Here is a 15,563-nt window from a genome sequence, read left to right on the forward strand (position 1 = left end):
ACTGACAGGGCTTATATCATCTTTTCTATTCCTCTAAAATGCCAAAATCCTACTGGAAATGTGGAAGAAGAAAACTGTCATACTAGTAAGTTTAACACCACAATATTTTTTCTTAACAAAGAAATTTTGAGGCATGAATTATCATTTCACACACAATGAAACTAAAGATTAGGGTGATTAACTGACTTAAAGAACATCATATTCCAAGCTGGTGGCACAGTGGGAATTTAATCAGAGATGTTTCTTTTCAAAGTCTGTGTTCTATGTAATACTCCCCACTGATACACATATGCATGTATGACATGCTTATGTGAACATCTGTGAGCATATGTGTATAAAAGCAAATGAAGGGTCATAAGTGACATGAGTTCTCACATCTTTATTTTTGTAACATTTGTCTGAAGCTAATGCATAATATGCTCTTAGAAATCTAGTTAGCATAACAAGGGAACAATTCTTAAAGAAGGCCAAGATTCACTTACTCTTTGTACAATGGTAAACTGTTTCTTTAGCCTAAAACACAGACAGCAGGATCTGGAGATCAGCATACTACTTCTTATTCTCTCTCTCTCTCTCTCTCTCCTCTCTCTCTCTCTCTCTCTCTCCATTCAGTAGCAATGACATACAGCATTATATGGTCACATTGTATGCTTTGCTTTCTCATAACTGATGTTACCTCTTTCCATATACTCTTCTCTTAGACTAAAGAATAAATGTGGTGGACAGTTAAACAAAACTAGAAAAACAGAAGTAATCCTCATCAAGAGAAAGGGCAATATACTTTCTCTCCTCTGTGAGGTAGTTAACTAGATATGCAGAAATTTATTGTTTTCTCTTTCTGTCTTAAAGCTTCAGAAAACAGGGATATGTGGACTGGAGTTAAAGCAGTGGTAAAGGGCCTGCTTAGCATGTGTGAGTGGCTTGAGCTATATCCCAACACGAAAATATAAGAAAAGAAAAATGAGACATGAGTCCCAAAATTGTGTTCTCTAAATGTTACCAAGTTGGGATGCTCTATCAATACTGGGAGAGCATTTGCATAGCCAAAACTAAAAGATATCATGGCTCTAATACCTTTGGGAATGCATGCACAACATTAGCCATTTCTGAATTAGTGCCATGTTTGCTAGGTGATTGATCCACATGAAATCCCATATAAGGTAGTTATGGAAGAATACTTTGATTCTTTTTTTTTTTCTCTTTTTGAGACAGGGTCTCCCTGTAGCCCCCGCTGGCCTGGACCTCACTATGTAGACCAGGCTGCCCCCAAACTCACAGAGCTCCATCTGCCTCTGTCTCCCAAGTGCTGGGATTAAAGGCGTGTGCCACCACACCCAGCTTAATTTGATTAATTATAAAGATGATAAAAGGAGAAATGTTTACTACCACACAGCCAGGAATACATTCCAGAAAACAAAGGAAGCATTTTCATTCTAAATGCATTACTCCTTCCTCTGTGCTTGAGAAAGAAAGCATTTCAGATGTTATCATATCTTGAACATATAGCTTATTCTATTAAGTTTTAAATGCATTTGCCGTGATCATTTTTACTGTCAATGTGATGGTAGGAATCAATTGATACACAGTTTGGACTTAAAGCGGAGCCTGCAGAAAAAGGGGCTTTATCTAAGGTAATAAGAAGAGTAGGATAAGGAGAAACCAAAATGGGTAGTGGGGAGGGGGAATAGCAGAGCATGTGAGGACAAGCTACTTCTCCAGCAGGGGACAAGGCATTATTGATTCCAAAGCTGTTCTGCTGTTTCTAGCCTCAGGGCTGTGACATTATTAAAAACTTCAATTTGGTGACAAATCCCTCACAGATTCACTTGGGGCTGACTGAGGAAGGGTGGCAGCTTCTTGACAGGTTGAAATTGTATTTGTCAGTTCAAGGCAGGCTATGAAGACTGAGTATAGGTTTAGTACATCCCACTCCTTTATGCCCCAGTCACTACCACATAGGCAAACTCATGTGTACAATCACTTGGAGAACATTCCAATATTCCTAGCAAGGAAATGTTTCCTACAAAAGTGAGGACATAAGGAACACAAGGTGTTTGAGTTGAATGAGGCCCCATAAGGGATCTGGTGAGATCATTAGAGAGCCTGTCTATAGATTTGGCTAAAGTGGACCTTAGCTCCATTTTAGGACATATCCAGGGTTTTTTTGTATTTCCTTTTCAGAATCTTGAGGCTACATGAGGGAAGATGGGCTATATGAAGAAAGAGGGGAGAAACAATTTATTGAGAAACAGTTTGCAAAGTGGTAGGCAAAACAGCACTCACGGAAAGATAAATGAAGGGAAGGAACACAAGTTGTAAGAAAGAAAAGAAGGAGAGTAGAAATGAGAGCATGTAAGGAGGAAAGGTGAATAGACCAAGCTTAAGAAATATTTCAGATTAAAGGAAGTCTTTTAAAACCTTTTTTAATTTACTTATTTTCACGTGTATGTGTGTTTTGCCTGCATGTGTATGTAGTGCCCACAGACGTTAGAATAAAACATTGGATCCCCTAGAACTGGAGTTAGGGACGGTTGTTATCTACCATGTGGGTGCTCAGAACAGAACCCAGCTCTCTTCAGGAAAAGACAGTGCTCTTAATTGTGGATCCATCTCTCCAGCTCTAAAGGAAGCCTTCTGAATGGCTCGGTCTATGTAATGAGATGTTTTGGAAACATTCAACTGCAGGGCTACATAAGGTAGAATAAGAAGAAGCAGCACCCCCAAGGCAGAATTCTCTGTTTTCTTCATAGAATCCTCAGCACGAACACTTAGTCTAGCACACAATAAGTCCTGATATTTAAGAAATTCTTTATGGGGCTGGAAAGTTGTCTCAGTGGTTAAGAGTACTGACTACTCTTGCAGAAGTCCTGGGTTCGGTTCCCAGGACCCACATGGCAGCTAACACCCGTCTGTAACTCCAGTTCCAGGGAATCTGGTGCCCTCTTTGGCCTTTGTGATTATTTGCACACATGGGTGCACTTATACACAAGCGGGGAAATCAGTCACATACACACACAAGAAAAAAAAATTCATGTATGAATGAATCTGCTTCTAATATAGTACAATAATGTTTGGCTCAATAAGAAACATTACAACCGCTATTGCTACTGTTACTACTAATACTACCTCAACAGTATAACATTTATATTATAATAATATTTAATGTATTATTTAAACCAATACTCAATACTTTCTATGGCAACAGCTATGACAGACTGTACTTTTTTAAACTAGTATCATTTAATATTCATTATGAATTAGGCTACCATCATTATCATAATTTATGTGACAGTATTTTGTTGTTTTATGGAATCAATTCTGAAAATTCTGGCTCTACTACTTACTAGAGACATGACCTTGCTCAAACCAAATAACATTCCTTTGTCTCTACTTTACGGCACTGTAATGAGAATTAAGTCAGTCAACATTTGTAAGGTTTTGAGTCTCATGATGTTTCATGAAAAGTGTTAGTTGCTTTCATTTTACGGATGAGAAAACTGAAGCACAAAGAGATTAAAAGTAATATGCATAAAGCTGCACAGTTAAATATTAATTAGTGGCTGACACAAGATTTAGACACAGGTAACCTATCATTCTACCTGAGTATAATGTCACTCTGCTCACCATCCTATATTGTCTTTCAGTACACATGCAAAATATATATGCATTTATTGATTTTTTTCTCCTTTTTTCCAGCTACCTTTTTTAGCTACATTTGTTTTCTATTACTTAACAATATCTGAGAATCCAAAACCAGACATACATGCCATGTTATTCAAAGATATTTGCACATTCAATACACTAACATTATAAGAAATAAAGATAGTTTCTTGGCATCTTTGAATTTTCAAATTGAATATATATATATATGATTTCAAAGCTATCATCCAGCTATGAGAAAGAACATGTGAACTTTGTCTTTCTGAGTCTGGGTTACCTCACTGAAGATGATTGTTTCCAGTTCCATCCATCCACTTATGAATTTCACAATTTTAGGTGTTTAAGAGCTGAATAATATTCCATTGTGTATGTGTACCATACCCATATCAAAGTGTATTCCACCCAGATCTACTTCTTTGCTTTCCCCATTTGCAAATGGAAAGACACGTTTTCCAGCTGATAAAGTGTTTTTGTTAATGTTGACTTATCCAAAACCATAGTTCCTCTTTTTTTTTCTTTTTTCTTTCTTTCTTTTTTTTTTTTGAGACAGGGTCTCCCTGTAGTTCCAGCTGCCTGGAACTCACTCTGTAGACCAGGATGGCCTCGAACTCACAGAGGATCTGCCTGTCTCTGCCTCCAGAGTACATGTGCCACCATGCCCGGCATAGTTCCTCTTTTTAAAATTAATCCTTTAATTTAATTATATGACAATCTTAATTACTCCTTGAGTTTCTTACAGAGTTCAGTGACAATGGAAAACCAACACGATCTAATTCTCAAATACTACACACATTTATAGGCTCTTAGAGACTGAAGTGAGCTAAGAATTTGGGAACCTTCTTAGTAACACCATGACTCATTACCCATTTTTTGTATTTCTGCATAATTTGCAATAGCTATTCATCTCTTAATCCAACTTCTACTCATCAGTTTCTCCACCTAACAACCAGAAGCCTTTCTACAACAGATATTTCTGTTTTTCTTGTACTTAAAACTGTTCTAGGGTTTTCCACTGTTCCAATAGCATTCAAGAATCTCCACAATCTAATCCTTGATCTCATATTTTATCTTCTTTTATTTCATTAAAAGTTATTCTTCTCTTGTGTATAACTAATTATTACTAGGTAAGAGAAAAGTAAATTGATGCATCCTCAGTAGAATTAGAGCTTCTGAAATACAAGGAGTATGCATTTTTGTTTTGCCTTTTTGAGACAGGGTCTCCTTGTAGCCCCAGCTGGCCTGGAACCGACTATGTAGATCAGGCTGGCCTTGAACTCACAGAGATCCACCTGCCTCTGCCTCCCAAGTGCTGGGACTACAGGTGTGTGCCATCACACCCAGCTAGGATTATACATTTTAACATTTCTGTATTCAAGATGACCAGAATAAATGACTGGTGCATAGTTCATTACTGAATAGATGGGAGTGATTATAAGCCAAATATGCAAAAAGACTAACTATAATGGCCTGAAACACTTTATGATTATAAAGAACATCCTCTGTATTCACTCTGTTAACAGATATAGTTAAGACTTTCCTGAGTTTTGTGAAGTTATATAAAAAAAGACACAGATTTTCTTTGCATTAAGAGACAAGGAAAATTGGACAGTTACGTAGTGAAATTGCTATGTAGCACTGATGGAGTGGGAAAAAACATTGGGGCAGTCAGAACATTCACTCTCTAAAGAAGTAACAACCTGTACCAGAATATTGCAAGAGTATTAACACCCAGAAAAAGAATAGTAGGGTTTACAGAGACGTTCTCAGGTCCATACAAGCTTGGAGAAGATTAAAGTGACTGTTCAGAAAACTGTACTTCAATTCTAGGCAAAATCAGGATTATGTTAGGCAGTTGTTGATACCTGACAATGAGCGGGAAGATATTCAGTTTTGTCAAGTACTTGCATTGCCTTAAAATTTGCTTTTAACTATACATTGCCATTTGCATGCACATTTTATTCAGAGACTAATATTATTTGTATATAAATGACAATGTTTATCTACTTTGTCTATTTACTGGCTGTTCACCTATCTAGAAAACAGGTTCCAGAAGATCTCTGACAAATTCAAACTTTGTTCTTTGATAATGAGTTTGTCAAATGTGTTTACCTTGCAGGGGTAATAGATCCCTAAGGTTAAGAAGTAATGTTTATGTCTAAACAGCACCTGTCATTAGCATAGTCTGGTTAATTAGTGATTAATAACTCAGACAATGAACACACTCAGATCTTTCTTTGGATGGAAGAACTCTTATGAACTCAATCATACTACGCATTCAAGTTTGAAAAAATGACAATTCATAATTATTTTTCTTTTTATGTTGCTGTCAAGTTCAGTGTAAAGATACTTTGATTGTTTATTTTTATTAATGTGACTGGGATAAGGATCTCAGCAATATGTTAAAATATTACTGTGTAAGAGTAGAGAATGAAGCAAAGGGTAACATTTGAGTTAGTAGACCTAGAGAAGAAGCTCTGCCCAATCCAATGTAGGTGGACATTAGCCAATCTGTTCAGAGTCTCAGGAGAATGAAAAGATAGAGGAAGAACAAATGTATTTTCTCTTCTTGAGTTAGCACATGCTTCTTCTGTTGCCTTTGTACATTGAAATTCCTGGTTCTTGGATCTTTGGAGTCTGGGACTTAGACCAGTATGCCTCACTCAGGACTTCATTTCAATTTGAATTATGCTACTAACTTCTTTGGTTCTCCAGCTTACAGATGATATGCTTCAATATTTTTCACCAATCCCTTATATGTGATTATATAGATTCTGAAGTAATACCAGGGGCCAGGTAAAGGCAAAGGATACATGGAGGTAAAGGAAAAGAAACAACCTGAAAGGGAGATAGTAGGGAACAGATGCTACCTGAGTCAGGAAAGGAAAGATGGCGGGAGTCGAGTGGTATTAGGGTGAGGGTGGGAATAATGGGGGCACTGTGACTAGGAAGGGAGGGAGGCAAGATGGGAGAAAGAAGAGATAAGTGAATCTCAGAGGGCTCGGAAACCTAGAGGGAAAGCAATGCCCCAGAAACCCTAAGAGAAATGCACATAGAGTGTCTGAACATTAATGCATATGCATGCCTGGTAGCTGCTTGGTAGGGAATGCAGTGTCAGATAGAAGAGACCTCCCTTAGGGTGACAAGCATGCTGTACAGCACTCGTCAAAAAGCTTCTTTTGCAACAAATGAAAGCCACTGTAGAGTTCCGCATATGGTCAGGCACAGAGAACATACACCTAGGAGATGACCACTACTAGGTGACACATCTGCAATCAAATCTCTACAACCAAGGTTCATGGAACATAGCTAATGCACCCCTCAACTCTCACCAGTGAGGCTTCCATGTACATCAGAGTGTGTTACACACAGAAGGCCTCAACTGGCCAAGTTTTGGAGAATAAGATACTGTAGAGTGTAGGATGGGATGCCTATATGAACCCTCACCCACCCAACAGTCAGGGACCATTGTGGAAGAGGAGGCGGAAAGATTTTAAGAGCCAGGGCTGGTTAATGAACATATGAGGTAGAGGCTTCTAGGCCAATGGAGGCTTGCTCATGTGTGCCTGTGACAGCAGTGGTGTCAAATGAAGGACCCATGTCAGCTCAATTAAACAAGGGCCCAAATGGGAGGTGAGAAATAGGTGGCGGATCAGCACTAGATTGAGAACTATTTGAGACTGGTTGCTGCTGTGTAAGGGAGAATATGACTTACATACGATGACTGGATGGGCTGACTAGATTCCAGTGAACACATTTACACAGAAAGACATTTGGATACAAACACCTGAATGAATAGGACTCAGTGTTATGGCAGAGTGCATAAGGTTTGGTTGGGCATGGATGGGGGAGGGGGTCTGAATGTGAGTGGAAAATATTGTATGAAATTTTAAAAGCTCAATAAAAAAATCCACCTGAAAAAAAGATTTCTTGGTGTCCATAATCACACATGCCAATTCCTGCAATGCACCTCTTCTTTAATGTCTCTCTATATTCTATTTATTCTGTTTCTCTGGAAAACTCTGATAATACAAGTATTTCCTGGCATTCATTGAATTATTCTCAGAGTAAAATGATTATAAAAGAATTGTTCTGAGCTTCAAACTATCTACTTCATATTTTAGGCTTTCTCTTTGCTTCTCATTCGTCCCCAAACCTGCCAATGAAGACTATCATTATTTCATCCTTGTGCTTATTTAACATCCAAAATAAAAAAGCTCAACTCAGAAATATTTTTTTTTTGCTAGAAAACTGCTAAGGCATTAAATAGTCTGTCTTTGAATGCTAATAACAGTTGCACTAATTCCATTTTTAACTATTTTCCAGTCTCCCTTTTTTTGTTTACTTATGTAATCCTTACGTCAATCATTTAATACAGCTTTTACTATCCTGCCAATTTTATAGATGAGGAAACTTAATGATGGAGAGGTTATATAATTTGTCCAAGGTTACCTGTCTAGTAAGTGCAAGGTACATGGTATCATTCTTAGATACCCTCTACAAGATCATTTAATTTAGGATTATAACAGTTGGAAAGACCTTCAGACACTTAATACTACAACTTGCCTCCAAGTATTCAGCTATACTGTGTGTATGTACATATACAGACAAATCCTTGCACACATATGGAGGGGCAGAGAGGGAAATGAATTTGCCTAATATTACACAACCTGCTACTTATTGAGGCAGAACTTCAATTCATGCCTTTGGGAAACCCATCTTTCTTCAAAGCATTTGATGTTTCATTTCTTTCCAGGTAGATTTTTTTCTAACTTTTATGCCTAGCACTTTGTTCTAGATCAGTTTCCTTGCTGAAATTGATATATAAGAAATCAATCTTAGTGACATGTTTTATGACCATGAAAACTAACTTTGATGAAATAATGTGGACTACATTCATTTTTGTAGTATTGAGAGAACTTCAAGGAGCCATATCTAATGTAAGTCACTTTGAATGCTAAAACAAACTCACCAGTACCACATGGTGGAAGGAATGTGAAAGGAGAGATCATTAGGTTCACAAAGGCCTGGAATTCTGTGACTATTGTCTTGGCCATATAAATAGTAGCTATAAGGGGGTCAGCTTGCCTAGAACTCATGCTATACAAAAGGCAAAAGGAAAATGTATTACTAAGGTGTAACAACTGAGTTTATGACACATTTAGTCAACAATTAGCATGGAGTATATGATTCAAATACAATCTGTAGGATTTCTGACCCTGGCAGAAGTCTGCATGGTAAGCTGGTTCGTTATCTTTGACAACCTACAATTTGTCGAGCTGGTTATGGACCGTGGAAAATATTGGAGAGACTCTGTGGGCTAAACGGGCCTCAAAAATCATTAGTCTGGACAACAGCAGCATCTCCATAAGGACACTCATAGATTAGGAAAGAAAGAGGTTCTGACACAGGTAGCCCTTTTGTGTTACTGAAGAAGAGCTAGATGCCCCTTTAAAACTAAAGAACAGACATGGCAAGAAAATAAGATAAGGTATGGCATTGAGAGCCTTAACTGTCTAAATGCAAAAGCACTTCATATAAAGCCTATGGACCAATGAATAGTAGCTATATCTCAGAGTAGATATGATATGTACAGAGCGTGATGCAATAATTCTTTTATGCAGCATTTATTTGACTATCTCAGTAGTTCTGGGAGTAAACTGTTAATCCCATACTCTAGATGAGGAAATGAAATCTCTGAGGTTAAAATAATTCATTAGGTGAACTTTGAGTGGAATACTGCATACTTGAACCCTTCTTGGTTTAACCTATAATTCCTGTTATTTGTGATTCTGGGGGGAAATGATAAGGAAGATATAGACCCTCTCTGTTGCATCTTGATTTTGAGAACTTGGAATTTATGCTCGTAGTAGTGAAAGTAGTATCACAGGCAGTATTGCACTTATAAACACACCTACTTACTCACATGAATAATTTGCTTTGTTATTTTCTTTTTTTAGGGTTAAATTTTTTTATTTTTATTATTTTTATTGTATGTGTATGTATTGCCTTGCTTGCATGTAAGTAAGTACACCAGTGTCATGCAATGTCCAAAGAGGTCGGAAGAGGCTGTCAGATCACCTGGAACTGGAGTTACAGATGGTTGTTAGCTGCCATGTGGGTGCTGGGATTTGAACCCAGATTTTCTTCAAGAATAACTAGCGTTCTTAGCTGCTGAGCCATCTCTCCAGCCCTGCTTTGTTATTTTCAATTCTAATCCTATCAACTCTATAATTCAATGCATATGCTACATCTTGCCACCAATTTGAATTAGAAAAAGCAAACAAAATTTGGCAGTAAAGGTTTTTCTTCTCTGTCAGAGATTAGATTCTTTTAAAAAACATTTTATTGATTCTTTGAGGATTTCATACAATGTATTTTGGTCATACTCAGACTCCCTCCCCATCTCTTCCCTTTTACATCCCCCACCCCCGATTTCATGTCCTCTCCTACTATTTTTCTTCTCTTTTGTTGGTTTTGTTTTGTTTGGATTTAGGGTTTCCCTGTAGCCGGCCTGGAACTCACTATGTAGACCACACTAACCTCAATCTCACAGAGATCTGCCTGCCTCTGCCTCACAAGTGCTGGAACTAAAATGTGTCCCACCCATGTCTGCCTGGCTTAGGCATCATACTCTTAAGGAAAACTGACTCACCCTATCACAGAAATTGTCAGTTGCCAATAGATCCTCAACTAGGACTGGAGATTCGTACCTACATCCCCTTTGTGTGTTGGATTTTTGTCTGGCTTAGACTTGCACAATCTTGTGCACGCTGTCACAAATGCTGTGGGCTCATATGCACAACTGATTTGTTTTTGTCAAACATTCTTTCCTTGTTTTAATCCACCACCTCTGGCTCTTACAGTCTTTCTTTCTCCTCTTTCTCAAGAACCCCTGAACATTGAGAAGAGAGAATGTGATACAGATGTCCAATTTAGTGCTGAGCATTCTACAGTCTCTTACTCTGCACACTGACCAGCTGTGGGTCTCCTCTATTAATCATCACCTGCTACAAGAAAAAGCTTCTCTGGAGAGTTGAGGAATGCACTAATCTGTTGATATAGCAGTAATTCAATAGGACTTGGTTTAATAGTATGTTTATTTTACAGAATAATAGTAGTTAGTTCTCACTTATGGCTTATGACCTGTGTAGCCACAAGTTCTTGGTCCTAGTAACAGGGCTTTACCTTGTGAAGTGAGCCTTAAATACAACCAGAAGATGATTGGTTACTCCCATAACTTTTCTGCCACTATTTCACTACTGGGAATATCTTGCTGGGGCAGTAATTATTATAGCTGGCAAAGTTCATGGCTGGTAAGGTCAATGATTGTTTTTTTTTCCTCCAGTAGCATGCATAGCAGCTTCCAGCTGTAGAGATGAAACCAGTAGAGATGAAGCTTCAAGATCAGTACCACTTTGATTTCTTCTTGATTGTTCCATGAATCATAGTATCTTCAGCAATAAATGTCTTGTAGTTAAGTTATGGTGGGTAACCAAGAGCAGTGGCAATAGTCAGTATTGTTTCAGGGTCTATGAAACCTCTTATGGTCAACAACTCCAAAAGAGGAAGTCCATTCCTGGCATTAATATTGTCATTTACTAGCCTATGATATCTGGAACACAGAAAATCTCAATCAATCTTAATCATTTTTATAACCCCTTCCCCACTGGTACCCTCCCATATTCCCTCCACTGGAATTCATACATTCTGTCATTTGTGTTAAGACCTATTGCATCAAGTTAGAGTCCCCAAACATCCCTCAGTTTAAGTTCATCTACTGAGGTCTAGTCAGCCTATCTCTAAAGTCCCTTGCTTTAGGAAGAATAGCTCTTCCTCATCCAGCAGTAATCAGATGCCAATATTTCTTCTGCTAAGATTGGGGTCTGCTGTCCATTTCCCATGTTCTATGCTGGATTTTTATCTGCTTGAGTTTGCTTGGGTCTTGTGCATGCTGACACCTTTGCTGTACATTCATATAAGTTCTATAGTAGTGGGTTTCCATTTGATTATTTCAAGACATTTAGTGTTACTTAACCCTCCCCTTACTCCCTCCTCTGCCCTGAACTGCCATTTCACACCCAATTTAATCCTCCCTATCCAAGTGGTATAGAACACATGCTTAAATGAACTAAAATGATTTATTGTTACTATAGGTAATTCCTCTCCCCTACTATGTGGGGCAATTTCCACTTGACTGTTGTCTACTAGATAAAATGTCATTAATTCATAACTCATTCATCTAGCCTGAGTGATATTTCACATGGAGTATGCACTATTATTTTTTCTCCATCTTATGTTAAAGTGGTCACTTAAAAAATGATAGTGTAAACCAAATTACACAAAGATAATTAAAGGACTAAGAGGAATTATTTTCCAGTATGTTGTGAGAACTCAGTTACAAACACTCTGAATACTAATTGCAACTCATTCATAGCCATTTATTTAGGATGCTTCCTTAAGTGAATATATTTGTAGCAGTTTCCAGATACCGAATGCTAATAATCAATATTTTTTGTTAATATTTTGTCAGATTTTTCTAGTTAAGCTCATGTATGGAACAGTATCTTATCTACAATCAGCATTTAGTGAATGCTTATTGAGGGAAGTTGAATGAATTAAAAACACATTAGGCATATCATGGTTGCTTGGTTTCTCTTCCCAAGGGGAAAATCTACTTAATGTTCACTCATTGAAGTCCCTGTATAACGAACCAAGTAATCACTAATATCTGGAAGATTACCCCATTATTTGTGAACAGAGAAATGATACTTCTATCCCTGTCTCCTGGGCTCTGTAACTCCTTCTGTGAATGAGTTGTAACTGCAATGCGCCCTCATGTTGTACATGTAGAGGAAGAGTACTTGGAGCAGGTACCCCTAGCATAGAATATATCCATTCATCATTCGTAAACAGCCTGGTTCACTAAGAAATCAACGTTCTATATGATAAGCTACATAGCTTTTAGACTTGACTAATCTTTACTGAACTAATCTTTCTTAGTTAGTCAAGAAATCTTTAACTCCTAAGGTCCTGTAGTTATCTGTGGATTTTGTGGGGAAAAAAGTCCTAGTTATCTGTAATATTTGTTTTACACATCTGTTTTAATTTTTTTTTTTTTTTGGTCTTTTCGAGATAGGATCTCCCTGTAGACCAGGTTGGCCTAAAACTCATAGAGATCTGCCTGCCTCTGCCTCCCAAATGCTGGGATTAGAGATATGTGCCACCACACCCAGCATTAATTTTGTTTTTAATTTGCATTTAAGCCTAAATTCTTTAGAACATATAGTTTTCTAATCTCATAGACACTTGCTCCCTCTTAACTGTGGAAGACAGAGAAACATTTGGTCAGACAGTTTGATGGTCTTTACATTCATATGGGTAATAGGTATATCGGCCAAAATACATAAAAGATACCCTACCATAACGCTCTGACAAGTAAGGCAGCTTCTGTCCTCTCCTGCATATTGGTCTGAAGAGATTAGTTAAGAGTAAAATTGTTTTGCTTTGTTTTTGTTTTTCAGAGAAAGTCTGTTGGCACTTTTTCCCCTCAGGGCTAGGATAACACTTAACCAGCATATTTACATAATATGCACATATTGGAGCAGAATCTGTATGTTAAATAATGAAGAGAACTTGATGTTGAAGAGAAAAAAATTGAGGAAATTGGGAATCCTTATTAGACTGAAATTTTAGAGCTATGATTAAGATAAAGGAATTTAGACATCCCAGCTATATACCCTTCAGTAGTTTGCTCACAGTTATTTGTGTGTGGCACTATGCTAGGTGCTATGGGGAACAGAGGTGAAAGAGATTCAAATTCACCCCCACATTGTCTTTCAACAGGAAAATGTTGATGTTTCATACTTGTCTTATTCTACTTACAAAAATTTTCATATGTCCTTTAAAGTAAAGCCCGTAGAGCTTTGAACATCAGAAAAAATTGTAATTTTTATTTTATAGGATAGGAAAATAGAGGTCAAGGAAAGCTAATGCTGAAGCCAGTGTCACATGGCAAGGCAGGTCTGCATTTACATCCAAATGGGACTCCTGCATAGAGAATTCACACATGAAGTGGTGCTCTTGTGGTATGAACTCAGCTGTGCCAAAAGTAAATAGATCTTTTGCTTACTTCAAAACTCCAGGACAAACATTTCTAACCCCCTAGTTCATATACTTGCACATTTAAAGACATTCTTATTAACATCCCTCAAAGTATGCTCCACCCTCTGGGTAAAGGTGGGTTTCCTTAAGAATTCTAGCCCAGAAGCAAACAGAAAGAAGATCTCATCAAGTGATATACTCCTGAGATGGGGCTGGCCTGCAGCTAGCTCCCAGTTAGTGTCTCTGCAATTAGTCTCTTCTGAATTCAGCCTCCTCAACAAAGTTATATTTTTAAAATCTTGCCCTTCTCGCACCTTCAAATATTCATGATATGATTTGAGCTATCCTCTAGCATTTCTATCACCCTGAGTAGCTAAGAACATGCAAGGTCTTCATGATCAAATTGCTTTTATTTTGCAGGCATGAGCAAGTGTTCTCACAAAGCCAGGAAAATGATGAAAATTACTTCTCTCATTTGTCTGCCTTTAGATTTGAAAAGACAAACCAGATAGGCTCCATTCTGTTTATAGACAGATGCTGAATAAAGACCAAATGTTATTAAATTAATTTCACTAATATAGCTAAACTACTGCTTTCTCAGTCTGTTAATTTCTTCTGAAGGAGTATATCATCATATGTACAGATTTATCGATTTGCTATTTTTTTATTTTTTAAGCTTTTGTACATGAGTATATTGTATTTTGAACATATTCATCCTCATACCATTCCACGCTCTCCTTTTAACTCTCTCCCATTCCATTAGTCCCCTTTATCACCAAGACAAATTTACACCCACTTCGTATGTGTGTGTGTGTGTGTGTGTGTGTGTGTGTGTGAGAGAGAGAGAGAGAGAGAGAGAGATTACGTATCTAGATAATAGATACATAATTTCTAAGAATCAGGAATTAAAAAAAAAACAGGTATGGGGCTGGAGAGATGGCTCAGCAAGTTAAAAACACTGACTGTTCTTGCAGAAGACCCGGCTTCGAATCCCAGCACCCACTTGGCAGCTAACAACTGTCCATAACTCCAGCTCCAGGGATCCGACAGCCTCTTCTGTCCTCCATGGGCATTGCATGACATGGGTGCACTTACCTACATGCAGGCAATACACACATACACATAAAATAATAATAATAAAAAAACAGAGATTTGATTTTATGAGATTAGTGTCATCATTCACTTAATATGGTTTCCTCCAGTCATAACCTTTTTTTCCTGCAAATGACATAACTGTTCTTCTTTATAACTGAAACTATTCCATTATATATATATATATATAATTGATTCCTTTGTTGGTGAACACTTTAGCTGGTTACATAATTTATCTCTTGGGAATAGTGCTGCAGTAAACCCTTATATGCAAGTGTTCCTGTGAATGCTGATTTGGAGTCCTTTGGATAAATATGCAGAAATGGGTATAGCTGGGTCATATGGAAGATCTATATTTCGTAAAACTCTACACCAACTTCCATAGTGGTTGGACCGGTTTGCATTCCTACCAGTCAACTATAATGGTTCCCCTTTGTCCACATCTGCACCAACATTTGTTGTTATATTTTTAACGTGATGACTGACATTCTGAGTTGGGTAAGATACACATAGTTTTTATTTGCATTTCTCTAATGGCCTATGAAGCTGAACATTTTATATGTTTATTGCTCATTTGTATTTCATCTTTGGAGAAATATCTGTTCATTTCATTATACCTATTATTGGCTGAATTTCTGGTTTCTTGTTGATTTTTTGACCGCCTTTATACTGTAGATATTAATTCTTTGTCAGATGTATATCTTGCAATC

The sequence above is a fragment of the Nannospalax galili genome, unplaced genomic scaffold, assembly GCF_000622305.1.
Source record: "Nannospalax galili isolate Female #2095 unplaced genomic scaffold, S.galili_v1.0 scaffold280, whole genome shotgun sequence".
In the NCBI taxonomy this organism is placed as follows: Eukaryota; Metazoa; Chordata; class Mammalia; order Rodentia; family Spalacidae; genus Nannospalax; species Nannospalax galili.